The sequence below is a fragment of the Ambystoma mexicanum genome, chromosome 3q (assembly GCF_040938575.1).
Source record: "Ambystoma mexicanum isolate Mex_15411 chromosome 3q, UKY_AmexF1_1, whole genome shotgun sequence".
Classification (NCBI taxonomy): Eukaryota; Metazoa; Chordata; class Amphibia; order Caudata; family Ambystomatidae; genus Ambystoma; species Ambystoma mexicanum.
This window is the reverse complement of record NC_090926.1, coordinates 600,944,991-600,964,229: the sequence shown is the minus strand read 5'-3', so window position 1 is coordinate 600,964,229 and position 19,239 is coordinate 600,944,991. Positions and strand designations below refer to the sequence as shown.

Below are 19,239 nucleotides of genomic sequence, written 5' to 3'. Positions count from 1 at the left end.
CAACGAGTTTGGACTAGACAAGACGATGGGCTCTTATTCATTTCCGGAAACAGAGCAGAGGTGGTGGTGCAATGGCCATCATCCGAAGAGGTGGATTCAGGATATCGTCAGACCAGAGGAACCAACCTGGAAGAATAAGACTACGTGATGAGGAGGATCCTGATGGAAACCGAGGAATTATTAAAGTGATAACTAATGAGAGTATTTGTGACATCATGGGGGGTGGCATAGGTCAAGCGGAAGTGATGCATAATGTAAGGGGCCAGACCATGAGGGGATATAAGGGGAAAGCAAGTTGTAGGCAGGTTGGGTTCGAATGAGTGGCAAGCTAGTGGGGTGCTGTCTTTCTATCCAGTTTGCAAACTCTTTTGTATAAATGTCTTGCTTTGTCATTGCTCATAAGATTATTGAGTCTCTAATTTGATATTTTGGTTGATAGGAATCAAGCTAATAGCACAATCAGATTCCACCTCACAACCGAAAGTTGATACCATCATTATCTTGTTATTGGAGCCCACCAGCTCCTCTCCCCGGCCCCTGGATGGTGGTGTTTAATGAGCCTAACAAAGAGGACACACATGTACTCCATTACAAAACAAAATGTTTTGATTGCTGTTCAAAATGTGAGATTTTCCATCAAAAAGGCATCCTGCAACCACAACCGTATCACTGACAACTCTCCAATGTCCTGCCCATCCTTAAATCACAGTTTGAAAATATATCAGGTCCAAATACCGCCCGTGCCCCACCACCACCACCACTTTCTTTCAATCTGCAATAGTCTCATTAAAAACAGAGAAGTGGACAAGTGTAAACAGTAGCTATTTCATGTATCATGCTAATTTCCTGTGCAGGGGCCCAAGACGCAAAATGTTTTACCTGCTTTACCAACACTTTTGAATGTGCACTGGTTTTCAGTGGTTATTCATGAGACTCGTACATAACATTCATATTTCTTTTCAGCCATTATAAACGGGATAAAGTACACCCCACCAAACATCATAAGGATATTAAAAGTCACTGAGGAGTTCCATGACCAAATAGAGGAAAAAGGCTGAAGGCTGAGTTCCTTTAAAAGGTCATGGAACTCTGAGGTGACTTTCAAACACCCTTTTTAAATACTATAGGATGCATTATATTCATTGCAATAAATGGCCCACACTGTCATTTTCTTTAATACCTGGTCTCTTGCTTAATCCAATATACGAGATCTTCCATTTGATGTACCATATACTCATTGTATAATGTGGTGGGATTTAAATAAACTAACATGCTGCTTGTAATATGTCGCCGAAAATAGTTTAAGCACTTTATCAAAATGAATTTCAAAAACTTTTCGTTTTGTGCTTGCTTTGAAATAAGTAAAAAACATGTTGATTCTTGTCCACGTGTAATGAATTCCTAAAGTGCACAAATTAAACGATTTACCAGAAACTATTCTTTGTCAATTATTGTCTGTGAAGTGTCAAAGAAATCTATTTCACAAGCACGGAATTTGAAAAGCTTATCATGGCTTTAAGTGCAGTAGTGACAGCTGGAGTTCTGCCTCAAGCAGCAGGCATTGTGACATCACAACTGAAGCAGAATATGATGTTAACCACCCGTTCCAAGGGCTCTAATGGGTGTACAGCCCAGAGCCCAAGTTAAAGGCCCACGTGAAGCGAGGGCTTTTAATGAGGAACTCGGGAAATGACTACCTGTTCCAGCTCTTGGAACAGGTGGTTAACGCTATTAGCACCCATCCCATGCCCTGGGACGGAGCTAATTCAAAGTATTTTCTTTCTGTGACTGGGTCACCTCGCGACATCCTGTTCGTGGAAAGAAAAAACTGTTCAAAGATGAACACTATGGAATGGGAAGGCGGGATTCTGTATGGAGTCGCTCTTCCGTTTACATGGGGCCTTTCGGGACAGAGCGGAAGGAGTGGCAGCAGCTGCAGCGGTGGCACTCGCTACTGCTGCAATGAGGTAAGTGGGGATGAGGGAATGTAAAAAAAAGGTAACGGAGGGTGGAGGGAAGATGGCAGGCAGGCAAACCAGCCATCAGGCAGCTTGGTATGTGGGCTGAGATTGCCAGTTTCAGCACATGTTCCTGGCCTCCTGACTGACTGACTGACCCACCACTGCAGGGTGTTAATAACTGATTACAGAGCGGCTCTGATGTCATTTTCTTATTATAGTTCAGTTGTGAGCCTGTAAATAGAGAATAATTTCCAGGTATTCTGCGGCTATTGCAGACTGCCATGTACTATAGTAGAATTTAAAACTATGTTGCTTTAAGAATATGTTTCTCGTATTAAACGAATTGCAAAGTTGGTGCATCACAAAAGTGAAATGTGGAAGCTGATGCTGCAGTGTTTCTGTGAGAGGCACAAGAGGAGTCACATGTACACACATGTGTACTAAAGGTTTAAGAAACATCAATGGAAGAGTACTGACACGTAGAATATGAAAGATAGATAGTCTGCTTTTTTATTTGGACTGGAGGTTTCTAGAAGTAGAAGGATCCTGGGTAGGTGTGCATCGACGATGAACATTGTTGAAAAGGCAGAACAGAGTAGGAAGGCTTCCTCTTAGAGACGATGGACAGTGAACTATTGTTTGAAGGGTCTTCATCCCATGTTTTGATTCAAAAACAGGGTCATAACCTATAAATGTGAAGGTCTGGTAGGTGGGTTATGTTGTTGTCTGGAAGGGTACACATGTATCTCTACTAATCGTCTTGCAAAACAAAGTTAAATTGCATCTGTCTTTTGCTACCTTCCTAACAGAAGTATGTGAGCTATGTTTCTCCAGCAGCAGCTACTGTGATGTTTATTGGTGAAGTAAAAGAAAGGACGGTCCTAAGCCAATATGTGAAAAGGACCTAAACACCACAAGAGGAAAGACAAATGAGATCCTACTTCACTCACACTCTCAAGGCTAAAAATAACTTCTATTCTATCATAACTAAAAACTTCATACATTTACAAAGAGGTCACAACTGCCCTCAACAATGCCAACACCCACCTGCCAACAACCATGAATTCAATGACAAACATGAAAAATAATTAAAACAGGGTATGAGGGAGGAAGGAACCCACTAAGGGAAGATTAAGACAACCCCACCACCAGCACGGTTAGGTCGTGGCTTGGAAATGATATTGTAGCCATTGGGGAGTAGAGATTCAAAAGCAATGACTGAGCTGGCATTGAACCATAATTAGAGTGTAAATTACATCATAAGTGGAAATACGATATGCTTCCACATGATTATGCACACAGCAGTGGAACTCTGAAGAAGTCAATTGTGCAATACTGGTTTGCTTTCACTGGAAAAAATCATAATTTGTTACAAAATATTAATTCTCAATTGCAGCTTAGTTTTCCATATTATTAATTATACAATCCTAACAGTCTAAAAAAAAAAATATGCACAGCATGGAAAGAAACCATTCCTTTTATCACAGTGTGAAGTTTCTTTTTTTGAAAGGCTTCAGAGAAATCCATTCTGTTTCAGAGCCTTTTATCCATGGCTTGCAATTACATCCATGTAGATTAAAAATCAAAAGAAGCCTTTTGGGTTTCTGTCAAGTAACCTGACCTGTGCACTGCCCTCTGCTCTTAACTTGTGTGTAAATGTACACAGCAAAATAATAAAGCTGTTGTATTTACAGGATTTTCATGCGTAAAAAGGCCTAGTATGCACCTTATCTGGAGGCCTGAGCTCATGCATAGATATGTAGATAATGAGTCTGAAAAGAAAGTGATGTTGTACAGTTAACTACCTCATGGGGAGGTGAGCGAGGAATGTGGGAGGATGTAAGGTGTGCAGATAGCAAAGTATAATAATTGGGTTGAAAGAACAAGGAGGTTTAATTGGATTCCCAAGCAATGACTGTATCAGTATTCAAACATGCTAATTTAAGGTTTTCGGTGAGTAGAAGGTTAGATGAGGATTGATTTTTCTCAATATTCATTAGATTATGCCTGGCTGCCATGGGGGTGATACATTGCTTAATTAAAAGGTTTCTGTCAAAGGGCCTCTCCATGAGGTGTGGGATTAGGAGATTAGGTAGAAAGGCTATAGAAGTCAAACAGAGTGTAGTACGATGGGCTAGGAAAGGATTCCCCTCAGATGATCAGTAGTGTCAAAATATTTAGATTCCCTTTTCAATGAGCCTAATATCTATATTCAAACATGATCTATGGTCTCAGAGTGCCATCTAGTGAATCTGTATGCTTTTTAAATGTAATTTCCTTAACTCAAAATATATTCTACATATATATATATATATATATATATATATATATATATATATATATATATATATATATATATATATATATATATATATATATATATATATATATATATATAATATATATATTACATGGACGCGGTAGCGTCCATGTAGTTATGGTTAAGTTGGTGTTTCCATAGGAAGAGCATTTTTTGGGTGGCTTATAACTTCGCTCCCTTTGGACGAATCCTCACCAAACTTTGCAAAAGAAATATATGGCCCACTCTGATTTTTTTTTGCAAAGTTTGGAGAGGTTTGGTCCAGGGGGGGCAAAGTTATAGGGGGGTTCCCAAAACTTTTGTTTTTTCCCAAAAAATTTGTGCATGCCTACAGCCCAAACTGCTGGACGGATTTACACCAAATTTGCGGCAGGAGTGGGGGCTTGGTCTTGAAAGCATGCATTTGCAAATTTGGTGTAAATCCGTCCAGTAGTTTTTTTTAAAATGACCAAAATGTAAGGCAAAAAAATTAGTGATATCTCCATTCGCTCTGCGGACGGACTTCCCGGTTCAATCCGTGGACAGTGCCCTGATTGGTCAGGGATTTTCTGTGGCGCCCGCCATCTTGCATTCGCCGATGACCGCGGACAGCGCGGTGAAACTTGGATAAAAAATTGTATTTAGTGGAGTGTGTTGGTGTGCAAGAGTGTTTGGGGAGGGTGGGGGAGTATGAGATAGGTTCAATGTTCTGTTTTTTTATGTGCTAGACACTTTTGAGGGTGTTCGGGGTGAGAACGCTGTTCGTATTGTTCGTTGTCAGGTTGAAAGTGTTCTAAGTACCCTCCTTATTTCCGTTGACACCACCGTGCATTTGTGATGTCATCTTTGATGTCCTGGGTGTTAGGCTTAGCAGTGCATGGTGGTGGCGCGAGTTATGGTTGCTTAGCTTACCATAACTGGTGAATTTCAGGGGTTTTTCGGTTTTACTTGGAACCATAACGTCCCTTTAACAAAGTTTTTTCACTGAATTTCATAGGTTTTTAGTTGCGCAACTTATCCATAATGTCCCGTTAACAAAGTTTTTTTACTGAATTTCATAGGTTTTTAGTTGCGCAACTTAACCATAACGTCCCGTTAACAAAGTTTTTTTACTGATATATATATATATATATATATCTTCCGTGCACTCATGAACATCAGGCAAGGTGAGTAGCACTCTCCACATCCATGAAGGTAAAGAAATCCGGAAGCCAAATTATTGTAAAAATGTTACCGTCTTTATTGGTGCCTTACAACTTGGCACAAAAGTAAAAAAGCCATCAGTATGTGGCACTCCCAAAGTGCATAATAAAGGTGCGCGTTGGGAACGTTAACCCATTTTGCGGCAGAACTCGCTGCTAGATCACAACCACGAATCCCCATTAAACCAGTGAGTTTATAGAAACGGTATAGAGCAGTAGGTGAATATTTTCACAAAAATGGAAGAAGGACTCCACTGGTTAGCACACTCTTTATGCAGCAAAAGCATGGTGGCCATCTTTGCATGGTTGAAGTGCAGATGTGATGAATATAGGTTGAGAATGGCTGTTCTGTGTGTTTTAACCAGAACAGTCCCTATCGCCAATAAGAATTAGTAATCTATTGGGTTTTCCCATATTTGTGGTTCCCTATGCATGCACACCACAAATTATCCACTTTATCCTTTACAGCTTTCAAGTGTGCCCCAATGGAGCCCTTCAATGCCGAGTGTGTGCTTAAATGCATTTAATGGTTCATTACACGATATTTACTTTGATAATAATGAAACGAGACAGGCGAGTGTCCCTATTGTAGCATCACATAACAATCACACAGTGCGTGGTTCGTAACATTGAAATAGTTGTTTTGCCATTGTGACTGTACTTGTTGGTGATCAAGAATGCCGCTTTCTACTTGTTTTGGAGAATTGCAGTGTACTGGGCAATACGTGGGGAAGCAATCAACAGCATAGTGCTTGGACTTCTGCTTCCTATCCGTCCCTATTTCTTAAAATAGTCGGATGACATAAAGTGACTGTACGTACTGAAAACAATGATCCGCATATGTAGTAATATCAGCATAGTTATTATGTGCAAAATTGCAAGAGGATCCTGAAATGCATACCTGTCAGTCAAGTGCCTAATGCAATAGCTGTGCTGCTGAATCAGACACTTTTATGCTCCATATGGATATACGTTTTTAATTGCCTAGTGCATTAGAACCAACACACAGATTGCTGTTGAATATAAGGTCACTTGATAAAATGCATCGATCACCACAAAGGGCAGTGTGCGTGCTGAAAACAATATTCAGCATCATGTAATATTAGCAGCATAGTTATTAAGTGCAAACTTGCAAAAGGATCCTAAAGTGCATACCTGTCAGTCAAGTGCCTAATACAATAGCTGTGCAGCTGAAGCAGACACTTTTATATTCCATGTGGGCATATGTTTTCAATTGCCTAGTGCATTAGAACCAGCACACAAATTGCTGTTGAATATAAGGTCACGTGATGAAGTGCATCAATCACTATAAGGTGTATAGTGCAAAAGACATAATACCTAAACAGTCATATGTTGGTCTAGGTGCCAGCATTGTGGGTTCAATAGGGATAGTGCATTTGGCCCACCACTATTAGTGCAATTCTATGCTGCAAACCATCCCTATTCATTTATAACACTGAATCATTTTCTGAACCTTGTAATTCGGCAGATTCCAACAGTGCTCTACACCATATATTAAAAGTTAAAATTTGATTATAAAAAAGAGAAATCAAATATCACACGTGTATGAAAGCCAGACCTGAAAAACAACCACCTATTAGTTAAAAGATTTGTGCAAAAAGATTAAAAACAGTTATAAAACAACGATTAAATTGCTGTGCTCATCTGAGTCGTTTCAAATGGATAAGTAAATGAGCAGATTAGAATGATTTCAAAATAGACATATAAAAGTAAAAGATGGAACATTATGTCTTGTTATGTATGCTTACTGGAACCTAAGAGAGGAGGAGAAACAAGGGGACAAGGAAAAGAACGAGGTTAACTAAATATCAATCATTGGCCTAAAAATGTATAGAGTTCTTCGTCTATGCTGTGTCCATTTGGAAATTTTCTTTCGAAGTCCAATATGCAGCAAGTCTCTTTTTGTCTCAGGATTTTTTCTTTATCACCTCCTCTGGGTCCTGTCTCAATTTTGTGGATGCCAAAAAACCTGAAACTCCCCATATTCTTCTTGTGACATTCTGCAAAATGTTTGGCCATCGAGTAATTTGCATCACTGTTGGTTATCGCCCGTACATGCTGTTGAATGTGTGTCTTTAGTTTGCATTTGGTGCTCCCTATGTACCACTTATCACATGCACAGGTGAGCACATAGACAACATATTCAGTTTCGCAGGTGATTTTACCCGATATGGTAATCATTTGGCCAGTGATGGGGTGTTTGAAAGAGCCACAGGTTGCAGATACTGCAACAAGTACATTTAAAGAAGCCCTCTTTTTTGTTGGGTAACCAACTCGTCTTGTTGCTATCCTCCTCTTGAGTCATGTAGCTTTGAACCAAGACATCCCTTATAGATCAATTTCTTCTGAAGGTTATCTGTGGGCTACTTCAGAGGTTTTTGCAGAGATCCTTGTCCGCCATGAGGACTTTCCAATGATTGTTTAAAATGTGCCTGATCAATGGTGCCTGAGTATCAAAAGTTAAAATTAGCCCAGTACTATCATTTTCAGTTTTCGTTTTATCATTGTGCTCGGTTCCTGCTATTAGGCTAGAACGTTCTTTGACTCTGGCTTTGAGATACGCTCTCTCAATAACTCATATATATATATATATATATATATATATATATATATATATATATATATATATATATATATATATATATATATATATATATATATAAAAAAACACATATAAATGGAGGGTTGTAACACTACAAAAAACCCCACAAAATATGCCAAAAGTATTCCCAGCACTCAAGACCAAAACACCTTACAAAAATACTTCGTTTTTATTCATTATAAAAACAAGCAACCAACTGTGCAAAATATGCAGTAAAGGGTAGGTATAAATCAAAACCTCCCCATGGCATACAGGTTTAAACAACACTCACCCCCCAGGGTGGAAAATCGCCACGCGTTCCGCCTGGATATACCAAGCTTCCTCAGGCTGATCAAACTCCACATCCGTGTAAACACAACCCATTTAAAACTTAAGGAAAGCAACTCGAGCGAGCAGCTCCTCCCCCTCTCATTATCTCCGATCACGTGATCGCTTAATGCCGCATTGAAAAATACATGAAGCGGGCCACCATGGTAGAATGACTATATAGTCATTGTGTTCACTATGAACACAGTGCGCTGGCCATAAAATATATGCCATCTTGATATGCGAGTATAGGGACAGAGAACTCCTCGCTCCACGTTGCATTTCCCCAATTAAAATCATTAATTTCTTTAAACATTTACTTGTGTTTGATTGCGCTAGTGCACCTTTCTATAACATGGGTAAACCTTATCAACCTTGACAAGAATTTTACCCATTACGTCCCTGGGTTCGTAATGTGTTACTCTAAAAGCCAAACACGGCACGACAACAAATTCATAAAACACCAAAGCTCTCCTTTATAGATGTGGGACATAGTGCCCTCTAGTGGACTAAAGCAATATCTCTTTTAGTTCAATCTTATATATAAGACTTTCACATGCTTGGAATAATTTCCATTGTGATTATATTTATCTATAAAATGCATATCCATTTGAATGTTCGGTCTTATTTATATAAAAGACATGTATTTACCACCGCAGTTATAATTGCTAGACGTGACTAATGCATACTAAAAGGGACAAAATTCAATTGATGATCCTATACAGCAAACCACAATATATTTACAAAAACTATTCAAAGTGCAAGTGCTCATAGTTTTCAAACTCAAACATCATATTAGATGATAAAATACTAATGTAATAAATCCTGAGTTGTAATATAGTACTACAACAGTAGTACCATATTACTCACTGAAATAGGCAATTCCCTCTTGTCAACAAAAACAGCAATAAGGGGATATACCAAACTTGCTAACCAGGGTCCTGTTGTTGCATACACTTACATAGACATCCATACAATCTATTGGAGAAATACAAACATCTCTGAATCAGTGTTGAGTCCATTAGGCCTTAAGGTATCAAATTTACAAATTAGAGATGCCTCTAATTGCCTGAGTTTCAGTTCTCGGTTACCCAGTCTCTTGTGTTGTGGGACATGGGCAAGACCAACAAATGACATTTCCTCCACATTACCACCATGTTTCTCTATGAAGTGTCCTGTCAAAGGGTTGGTTATATCTCCATTCTTAATGGCTCTATAATGTTGGAGAATCCTGAGCTTAAGCATTCCTATGGTCGATCCAATATAGTGAAGACCACAGGTACAGGTAATAGCATATACTATAAACTTAGTCAAGCATGTAATTCTATGTTTATATCTCCATGATAAACCATTGGAACTGACAAATGGAGTTTTAGATACAAAGCTACACATTTTGCAGTTCGCGCATTTACGAAAACCTCCCAAATCCTGTTTCAAAAAGTGGCCTGACTTGGTAACTTCTGTGACCACCATACTTGGTGACAGTATATTAGAAAGAGAATTTGGTATACCCACAGATATCACTTGTCCTAGCAAGTTCAAACCTAAATCGATTTTTTGCCCCAACATCATTTGTGGCCCGATTGACACTTTTGAAAGTTTGGTTATGAAAGATCTCAAGCAACTGCCGGTGAAGATATCTCCATCATCCAGAAATCTCAACTACCGGCAATACAAGGCATTAGAGAACCTAAGAGACGATCATACCATAGTAATACGTCCCTCGGATAAAGGGGGTGGTATAGTAATCTTGGACAGTGATCAATACAATATGGAAGCAAAGAGGCAATTGAGTGTCACCAGCAATTATACACTGGTAGAGAACAGTGTATTATTGAATACCAACTTATTATATTATTCAATGTTACGTAAGTGGTGTGATCTGGAATTGATCAGTGATGAGGAATACTGGTTTCTAAAAAATCCTTTTCCAGTAACCCCATTAATTTACTTTAATCCGAAGATTCACAAGAGTTTAACTAATCCACCTGGTCGCCCTATAGTTTCTTCTATAGGGAGCCTTCTAGAAAATAGTTCCAAATTCCTAGATCACTTCCTACAACCATTTGTTACCAGTCTTAGCTCATATATACGAGACACTTCTGACCTGTTGACTAAAGTAGACAATGTCAATTGGGAACCACAATACATTTTAGTTTCCCTGGATGTTGTCTCGTTATATACATCTATCGTACATAAAGCGGGCATTGAAGCTTGTAAATTCTATTTAGAATTTAGATCTATTAGTCATCGACAGCACAACAAAATGTTGTTGGAAATGCTTCAGTTTTGCTTGGAGCATAATTATTTCTTACATGGTACTTCGATTTACAAACAAACTCAGGGTACAGCTATGGGGTCATGTATGGCCCCTACTTACGCTAATCTCTATATGGGATGGTGGGAGACACAGATAGCGTGGAGAGAAGAGATGGAAGAATTTACTAAACACATAGTTGTCTGGTACCGATTCATAGACGACCTGTTCATTATATGGGACGGTACCGAGACTCAGTTACATAACTATGTCCATATTCTTAACATTAACAATCTGAATTTGGAGTTGACATGTGTACATAGCAAAAAAGAACTGATCTTTCTGGATGTGTTATTTATTGTGGAGAATAACTGCTTAACATCTAAGTTATTTAGAAAAGAAACAAGTTCGAATTCCACTCTGCATGCTAAGAGTCACCACCCTACTCCATTAATTAATTCAATCCCCTATGGAGAGTTCCTGAGAGCAAAAAGGGCATGTAGTAAAGAATTAGATTACCAGACAGAAGCCAAGCAGATTGGTAAAAGGTTTGTCAAACGAGGCTACAATAAACATGTAGTCACAAACTGCTTTAAGAAAGCAGAAGTTCCGAAAAGAACGGAATTGTTTGGAGTTCAAACTAGCAAGAAACCGGAGAAGATCAGATTTATAACAGGGTATAATCATCAAGCTACAAATGTTAAACGAATTATGAAAAAACATTGGAATGTGCTCCTGACAGATCCTGATCTTGATAAGGTACTAGATAAATCTCCCAATGTGACATACCGTAAAGCGCCAACTCTTAAGAATATACTGTCACCAAGTATGGTGGTCACAGAAGTTACCAAGTCAGGCCACTTTTTGAAACAGGATTTGGGAGGTTTTCGTAAATGCGCGAACTGCAAAATGTGTAGCTTTGTATCTAAAACTCCATTTGTCAGTTCCAATGGTTTATCATGGAGATATAAACATAGAATTACATGCTTGACTAAGTTTATAGTATATGCTATTACCTGTACCTGTGGTCTTCACTATATTGGATCGACCATAGGAATGCTTAAACTCAGGATTCTCCAACATTATAGAGCCATTAAGAATGGAGATATAACCAACCCTTTGACAGGACACTTCATAGAGAAACATGGTGGTAATGTGGAGGAAATGTCATTTGTTGGTCTTGCCCATGTCCCACAACACAAGAGACTGGGTAACCGAGAACTGAAACTCAGGCAATTAGAGGCATCTCTAATTTGTAAATTTGATACCTTAAGGCCTAATGGACTCAACACTGATTCAGAGATGTTTGTATTTCTCCAATAGATTGTATGGATGTCTATGTAAGTGTATGCAACAACAGGACCCTGGTTAGCAAGTTTGGTATATCCCCTTATTGCTGTTTTTGTTGACAAGAGGGAATTGCCTATTTCAGTGAGTAATATGGTACTACTGTTGTAGTACTATATTACAACTCAGGATTTATTACATTAGTATTTTATCATCTAATATGATGTTTGAGTTTGAAAACTATGAGCACTTGCACTTTGAATAGTTTTTGTAAATATATTGTGGTTTGCTGTATAGGATCATCAATTGAATTTTGTCCCTTTTAGTATGCATTAGTCACGTCTAGCAATTATAACTGCGGTGGTAAATACATGTCTTTTATATAAATAAGACCGAACATTCAAATGGATATGCATTTTATAGATAAATATAATCACAATGGAAATTATTCCAAGCATGTGAAAGTCTTATATATAAGATTGAACTAAAAGAGATATAGCTTTTCTCCACTAGAGGGCACTTTGTCCCACATCTATAAAGGAGAGCTTTGGTGTTTTATGAATTTGTTGTCGTGCCGTGTTTGGCTTTTAGAGTAACACATTACGAACCCAGGGACGTAATGGGTAAAATTCTTGTCAAGGTTGATAAGGTTTACCCATGTTATAGAAAGGTGCACTAGCGCAATCAAACACAAGTAAATGTTTAAAGAAATTAATGATTTTAATTGGGGAAATGCAACGTGGAGCGAGGAGTTCTCTGTCCCTATACTCGCATATCAAGATGGCATATATTTTATGGCCAGCGCACTGTGTTCCTAGTGAACACAATGACTATATAGTCATTCTACCATGGTGGCCCGCTTCATGTATTTTTCAATGCGGCATTAAGCGATCACGTGATCGGAGATAATGAGAGGGGGGAGGAGCTGCTCGCTCGAGTTGCTTTCCTTAAGTTTTAAATGGGTTGTGTTTACACGGATGTGGAGTTTGATCAGCCTGAGGAAGCTTGGTATATCCAGGCGGAACGCGTGGCGATTTTCCACCCTGGGGGGTGAGTGTTGTTTAAACCTGTATGCCATGGGGAGGTTTTGATTTATACCTACCCTTTACTGCATATTTTGCACAGTTGGTTGCTTGTTTTTATAATGAATAAAAACGAAGTATTTTTGTAAGAAGGTGTTTTGGTCTTGAGTGCTGGGAATACTTTTGGCATATTTTGTGGGGTTTTTTGTAGTGTTACAACCCTCCATTTATATGTGTTTTTTTATACATTAAGGAGCTCAGTCAAAGCTTCCTTTTCCTAGCACCAGCTACGAGTTAGGCAGTGCACTAAATTTGGCTACTTTGTTTTTACATATATATATATATATATATATATATATATATATATATATATATATATATATATATATATATATATACACATATTCAATGAAAAAACTTTGTTATAGGGACGTTATTGTTAAATTGCACTTTCCTTAGGGTTTGGTCTCAGCTCATGGTGCACGTACATGGGGCAATAGGCAGGCCTGAAACACACAATTCATTTGTATGCATGAAGATAAACTTTAATGCTATTAACATTTTCTGATGAAGCTGTTTCTTTCTTCCTTACTTTATTTTCCCTGCATGTGCCTCTGATCTGTATTGTTTGTGCTAGCACAAGTGTTTAGTAGGTCTTGAATTGTTAGCTAGTTATTACATGTTTAACATTACATAATCACCCCTGACATCTTGTTACCAACATTATAAACACAACCCCTTGTAGGGAATTTTCATCAAAATATATTTTACATGTGATGTCATCAGTGATGTCATTGATGACATTTGTGATGTCATCTTGGAACTTGTGCGAGACTCCGAGCAGAGGGTAGGCATGGCATATGCAGAGGGCTGGGAAGATGGCAGAACACCACAAATGTGGACTAACTTGCAAAGAAGTGGGCGTTCCAGGGACGGCCCGCAGGCAGCCCCTCGCATTCCCACTATTGCGCGGCAAGAGACATATTCATGATATGATATCATATGATATGATATATGATATGATAGTTTATTTATATAGCGCCTATACACATTGTGTTTCAAAGCGCTTCAAGGCAAGGGAGGGAACAAGGGAAAATACGACGACATTCTTACAGGCCATGAACAGTAAGGATGCAAAATTAACTATTGTACTCAGCCTGACATTTCAGATAGTGCAAGTGCTAAGACATAGATAAGGAAGGGAGGGGGAGAGTGGGAAGGAAATGGAAACAGACAGGCGACTACTGTACTAGGCCTGACGACATTTCTGGTAGAGCCGGAGGAAAACAAAAGGTGAGTTAGAGGGGTGCAGAAAGGGAGGGGAGGAACAAAGCAAGCGACTATCGTACTAGGCTTGACAACGTTTCAGATAGTGCTGAAGGGAGGGAGGGGCAGTAAGGGGAAGGGGGAGCGACAGACGAGGTTGCTATCATACTAGATCCAGGGACAATTCTGATAGAGTAAGTGCATAGAAGAAAGTAAGGGGAGGAGGGGAGGAAATAGGAAAAGGGAGAGGGGAGGGGAGGAGAGAACAGAGAGTAAGCAGTCAAAAAGAGTGGAGGAGCAAGAGGGGAGAGCGAATACAATTGCAGAAGTCAGTAGTAACAGATATTACAGTTCATTCGATCATCACTGCAGGGCCATGCTATCCAGCAGGGGAACGATGTCCTTGCAGAAAAGGGACCCACTTTTGAAACACTATTATTACAAGCAGGAGATGTTTCAGCCAATCAGCTGCCATGAACGCTGGCCGAGTCTACCATTAACTGCTTGCGTTGCTTCCCACCGGGACACCTGCACCACTACCACAGATCCAGTGGCCCAGGCTCCATACTGCCCCGCCTCCCTGGGGCTTCGTGCAATCTCAATTGTAAACTACATTTTTCTTTATTGCCTTTCATGGAATCGATCTCACAATGTCTCGGCTGGGAAATTCCTTCATAGGATCTGCCACGCGAAGGCTGGTACACTTGCGCAGGTGGCATTGCATGTCGGATTTTGGGGTGCGTGCACACAATTGGGGTTCCGATGTAATGTAGGGGTGCACATAAGAAGTGTAGTGGGGTACAGGAATGTTTTACATTGGTTCGCACACACATTTCCTGAGATATTGCAGAGTTACAGATTTTCATATGCATGTAGTCAGGGTGCCGGATACAGTTATGGGTGACCCCGGGCAGCCTCCCCAAGTCGCAGGCCTGCTTACGGGGGACCCCATGCACTGTTTGAAGGGTGTGTGTATTCATGCCTGGATGAGTGCCCAAAGGTGGCTGATCAGGCAGTTTCTTGCTTTGCCTGTGGGCGTGTCGGGGGTGTTCCAGCCATGACTTGCGAATACGGTTACTTTTTGCAGACTATTCCATGAACACACATTGTGCATATTTTTCTTTCTTCACGCAGGCTCGCGCAACGTCCTTCTTGTCGTGCGGCACTTGTGAGATTTCTGCGTGAAATTCCATGAATCGGTCACTGAATGTCCAGTGTGAGTATAAGTGTGGCCTCTTTAGTTGTAGTTTCTTAGAGTGGACTCTGTACAAATGCAAATATGATAGGGTGACCAGATTCTCAAAAAACTAACCCGGGACGGGCCATGGAAACAGAAGTAGGACTAAAGTAAATACACATACAATTTTAATCCTACTTCTATGTCGCTGGCCTGTTACGGGCGGGGGGCGGGAGGGGGTGTGCTAACAGGCACACTCTTCGCTTTGGAGGAGAGTGCCGGGGAGGGGAAGTGGAGGAAATGGGAGCGTGAAAAGCATTTGCACAGGAAAAATTGTGCAGGAGACGATTTTAGGATTTCTAAATCGGGTCCCGGCCAAAAATAAGGAGCATAGCCGAAACCCCGGACGGGGTTTATAAAATAAAAAAACTCCCGGGACCCTGGGACATCGGGTGATTTCCCGGGACTGTCCCGTAAAAACCCAGATGTCTGGTCACCCTAAAATATGAGCAACTATCCTTTGGGATCAATAGAACAAGAATAACTACAGTGTGGAATGCACGATTGATTCTCAGTGTTAGTCATTATTATTATTATTATTATTATTATTATTATTATTATTATTATCAGTACCAAATCTCTCTCACGTTTGTAGGCAGTATTGTAGCCCAGTTGAATAGTATTCAAATCTCAACCTGCGCAATGACCTATTGCCCAGAAGCCCACGTGCCTAGAGGTCCACAAGGTCAGGGCCCCCCCCAAGGACACTGAGACTGCACACCCAGGTTGTTTGGGAATTGTTTTGGCCCTCAGCAATATCCAGAAAACTTGCAGACACGTGCTCCTGTGTGTTCAAACGCAGAGCTCTGCACAGGACTTCAGAACATTACTGATGCAGCCGGGACGCATGCACTGATGGACGAATCTGGGTTGCTCACTCTAAAATGAAGGTTGCATGCCTACAGTGCGAAAAGCACGAACAGCAGCTTTGTCTTCTGCAATTACAGGTTGTACTATTATTCTCATATTGGCATGTGGCATCCCCGGATGCAGTTATAATTCCCCTTGCTGGTCGTTATGCTGTAAGAAGGGTTTTATTTTCTTTGTTCTACTGCTAAAATGGTCTTTCGCCTCATCAGGTTACACACACTTGTCAACAAGCACCTGGTCATCAGGTTCGTATTGATCAAGTCCTGTCATATTAATGCAGGTCACGTTTCATGCTAGAACTGGCTTCTGCCAAAATGACCGAATCTAAATGACCTACACCACCAAAAGTCCTAAAATAGATACTACTAAATGTCCTACTGACTAAATGTTCATAGGACATTTTGTAGTATCTATTTGGTGGTGTAGGTAAAAGAAAAAGACTGTGGGGGCTGCTAGAGTGTCCCCCGCAACATGCGCTCACTATACAGTATAGTGTAGTATAGTATAGTGAGCGGGGGTTGTGGGGGACACCCCCGAAGCTGACCCGACCAAAAAATACAAAAAGAAAAGAAAAGGCTGTGGGGCTGTCCCCACAACCCCTGCCCACTATACTATACAACCCTGCAGCTGACCCGACCAAAAAATAAAAGGAAAAAGACTGCAACGGATGTGGGGATGTCCCCTGCAACACCCCGCTCACTATACTATACAGTATAGTATACAGTATAATGAGCGGGGGTTGCGGGAGACACCCCTGCAGCTGACCCGACAAAAAAAAGGAAACGACCCTGCGGCGCTGGTTGCCGATCACGAAAGTGAAAGGGAACCAGGGTAGCAGGGACACAGCGTGTCAGAATGAAAGGTAAGTGGGCGGTGGGGGTGTGTTGGGAGGATGGGCAGGGGTGGGGGTGTGGGTGGGGTTCAGTGTTTATATAGATTTGTGGTTGTTTTACTGTGGATGTCCGAATGAGAAATGTACGAACAATTTTAAATGACGTACATTTCTCATGCTGTCATTTCCGTCGTGAACATTTCAGCCGTGGTAAAACAACCCCAAATCCTAGAACTTGTAAGTGCACACTTATGATGGAAAACATCAAAACTATATAAAGCTGGTAAGTGGCTCAGCGGGTTGCTGTGATCTATGCTTGATCTGCAGGTTCAAATCCTGGAAACGTTAACTGAGCCTATCATCCGTCCGAGGTCGATAAAGTGAGTACCACTTTGGATTGGATAATAATAATAATGTATGTAAATATGTCCTATGTAAAATGCTTTGGATAAAAGTTCTATATAAATAACAATTTATTATAATTATTATTGCTATATGTTCCAGAATAGTAAATCCTGTTGACTCTCAATCTAGAACGCAATTAATTTGTTTGTAACACCAGAAATCAAAGGGATAACATGGAGGAATTGTCATGCATTTACCAAAGGATTGTACGTTGAGTATCAAAAGAGTTTGCATACTGGAGAGTATGTTATTACCATTATGGAATTTATTGAGAGCGGACCTAGATTTGAGAGAGCATCAGAGCACTTTACAGAGGTATGCAACAGTACAGATGCATAATGTGCGCTTTCAGAGGTAACAACAGAACAGATACACCTGGGGGGTAGGATACAGAGGGGCACAGAGGAGGGGTACAGCTGTACAGCGTAGAGGGGGGAGAGGAGCGGACAGCATCCAGTGAGTCAGGTGGTGTGGGGGGTAAAGAGATAGCAAAAGTGTTGTGGAGGAGAGACTCCTTGAAGACAGGTGGGTCTTGAATTCTTTTCCGCATTGTAGGAGCATTGGGGCAAGTCCGATACCGACAAGGAGGAGGTCCCATAATTTTGGTGTGTAGGCAGAGAAAACTTGTTTTCTGGTGCTTTCCTTTTTGTAGCAGTGGATTTCAAGACTGCATGAGTCCTAGCTTCTGGTGGTGCGTTGTTTGCCAGAGCTGATTAGTTTCACCACAAAGTAGCTGGGAAATCTGAGGGTGATGCCTTTATAGATGATGCAGCAAGACGTGAAGGTGATTTGTGCATGCAGTGGGAGCCAGTGAAGGTTTACAAGGGCTGGGGTGATTAGTTTGTATCTGCGTAGACCCTTGATGAGGCATGCGACCGTATGTAAGACGCTTCTCAGAGGCAGAAGGGCTTCAAGGAGGGCATTGCCCTCATCTAGGAGGTATAGGACAAATCTTGAAATGTGGATGTAAAACTGTCCAGAGGGAGGAAGGGCTTGACATTTTGCAGGAGGGAGAGCTGATACCAAGCTGTCTGAGTTTTCTTAGCTACATGTGTTTTGAAGTAGAGGTGTATTTTGATGTGTGGTTGATAGCCAGGTCTCTATGTCTGGGTGTTCGGTGTAGATGGTGAGGAGTAGAAATTCGGTATTGGAGGGGTTGAGCTTCAAGTATGTGCTGGACATCCAAGAATGGATCAGTGATAGGCAGGGTTTGAGCTTGTGGATGTCCTTGATGGAGTTGATCTTGAGTTCTAGCTGTGTGCCGTCAGTGTATTGGTGGATGTGGATGTTGTGTGTTGCAAGGAGGGCTCTCAGCAGCTCCATGTATAGATTGAAGATCACTGGTGAGAGGATGTAGCTCTGCGGGACTCCACAGGTGATGAGCAGCATTGGCGATCTAGAGGAGTCCATCTGAACAAACTGCTGAGGGAGGGCAAGGTAGGACTTGAACCAGTGTAGGACAAGGTCGCTTATCCCCAGGCACTGATGTTGGGTATCCGTGAGTGCCTGGTGGTCTACTTTGTCAAAAGCAGCTGAGATGTCAAGTAGAACCAGGAGGCAGTGGTGGCTGTCGTCCAGGAAGTTGAGGGCATTTTCAACCACTGGTATGGTTGCCTTGTTCGTGCTGCATCTGAGTCTGAACCAGGCAAGGAAAGCTTCTGAGGCGAGAGTC

General features: G+C 40.8%; 1 protein-coding gene across 1 annotated transcript in view; it reads right to left on the bottom strand.

The window, feature by feature from the left end:
• The window catches only part of DHRS7C (dehydrogenase/reductase 7C), a 306,673-nt gene that overhangs the window by 172,193 nt on the left and 115,241 nt on the right, over positions 1-19,239 (bottom strand). The gene's annotated exons all lie outside the window — the stretch shown is intronic.